General features: G+C 45.9%; 1 protein-coding gene across 1 annotated transcript in view; it reads right to left on the bottom strand.

The window, feature by feature from the left end:
• Positions 1-836: 836 nt before the first annotated feature.
• marchf4 (membrane associated ring-CH-type finger 4) overlaps positions 837-1,679 on the bottom strand; it is an 18,755-nt gene continuing 17,912 nt past the window's right edge. The window contains exon 4 of the mRNA XM_042070154.1: positions 837-1,679. This exon is cut by the window's right edge and continues 1,759 nt beyond it. The gene's annotated coding sequence lies outside the window, so the exon portion shown is untranslated.

Raw genomic sequence — 1,679 nt, 5'->3', positions numbered from 1 at the left:
GAGTGTAAGAGAGTGTAAGAGAGAGAGGGAAAAACAGAGAAACAGAGAGTAGTGTAAGAGAGAGGGGTCTCATTTCAGACAGCAAAAGAGAAAAAAAACTACTAAAGGAAGAGAATAAGACAGAGTGCAGAGAGACTTAGAAGAGTGAGAGAGAATTGGAAAGAGAGAGAGAGAAAACATTAATGAGAGAGAGGGAGCAAGAGAGATGGAGAGGGGGGCATTGAGCAAGAGAGAGAGGGATAGATAGAGAGAGAGGGATAGAGATAAGGTAAGTGTGCGAGTGACTGAGAGGGAGGAGCTGAGGCAAATTACTTCATGGTGAACTCTCAATAACCTCGTCTGCTAGGCAAAGCTGTTACTGAGCCAGCTTCTGCCTCCCATCCATATCAGCAGTTCAGGACTTGAATTATTTAGCGGTCAAACGAGCAGGTATACCTGCAGCCCTGCAGACAGGCCCCTGGTCCATCGCGCATGCACACACACACACACACGCACGCACACACATGCACACACGCACGCACACACGCACACACGCACGCACACATGCCTCGCCTCAGCGTTTATGCGCTCCCTTGCCACTCTTACCAAGAGAAACTACTTCAGACGCACATGCACATCCGATGCCCAATACAGACACATGTGTGGCTATGAGGGGTGTGTGTGTGTGTGTGTGCGCGTGCATGCGTGCGTGCGTGTGTGTGTGCGTGCGTGCGTGCGTGTGTGTGTGCGTGCGTGTGTGTGTGTGTGTGTGTGTTCACATCCAAAGGGAAAGTAATGCACAAAAACATGGAAATAATTGTGAAACAATGTTCAGGAAATGCACAAGACTCCCAGGCTGAAATAAAATAAAAAAGACATTTATTTAAAATAAATAAATGTTGTATTAGTCACAGTAGTCAACTTTACTATTCAAAATAATCACCTCATGAGATCCTGTTTGAATTGACATGGACAAAGTGGCATGGATGCTCAGTGTGAGTGAGACATGTTTACAGGAACAAACAGAACCAGAGCCAATACCCAAACCAATAGACTGACCACTCATATGCCGGAACTGCCTTACGTCCGCCTGCCACACCATCGAGACATTAGAGAACAGTCATTTGGAATATGAACTAGGAGCTTTGCTTAATCGACAGTATTTGTCAGCATCAGAAATGCAGAAAAGTAAAGAGAGTTAATGAATAATACAGTAAAGCCTACTGAACATATCACTAAGCTCCATCACCCCAATGTCTTCAGATCAGTCCATCAGCTGTGTGAGAATGATGAACTTTTTTGATTACAAGCTGAATGATGTATAGAGAGAGACAGAGAGAGAGAGAGAGCGGTCAGGTCACCAGGCCTCGTAAGTACAAAACGTACAGCTTGACTGCAGTGGAAAAGAGCCGGACTTGTTGGTATGGCCATCAGCGCACATACTGTAGGCTACTCAAACGCAGTGACCATACCCCGTCACAGAGGCTAACTAGCCGGTCACTGAGAAGAGCGGAGATGATGAAACTTCAACAAACCAACACCGAGACTCAGAGATCTGCAGTGTCAGAACATGTTAAGATGAAAAAGGTTGATATATATATATATATCCAGCAAACACAAACATGTCCGTGTGGCCTATGCTACGCTCCGCTCCACTGAGCTGAGCGAGACACTGAGAGGAATGGAACTGAATGGCTCAC

Source organism: Alosa sapidissima, chromosome 2 (assembly GCF_018492685.1).
Source record: "Alosa sapidissima isolate fAloSap1 chromosome 2, fAloSap1.pri, whole genome shotgun sequence".
Lineage (NCBI taxonomy): Eukaryota > Metazoa > Chordata > Actinopteri > Clupeiformes > Clupeidae > Alosa > Alosa sapidissima.
This window is presented reverse-complemented; position numbering and strand designations above follow the sequence as displayed.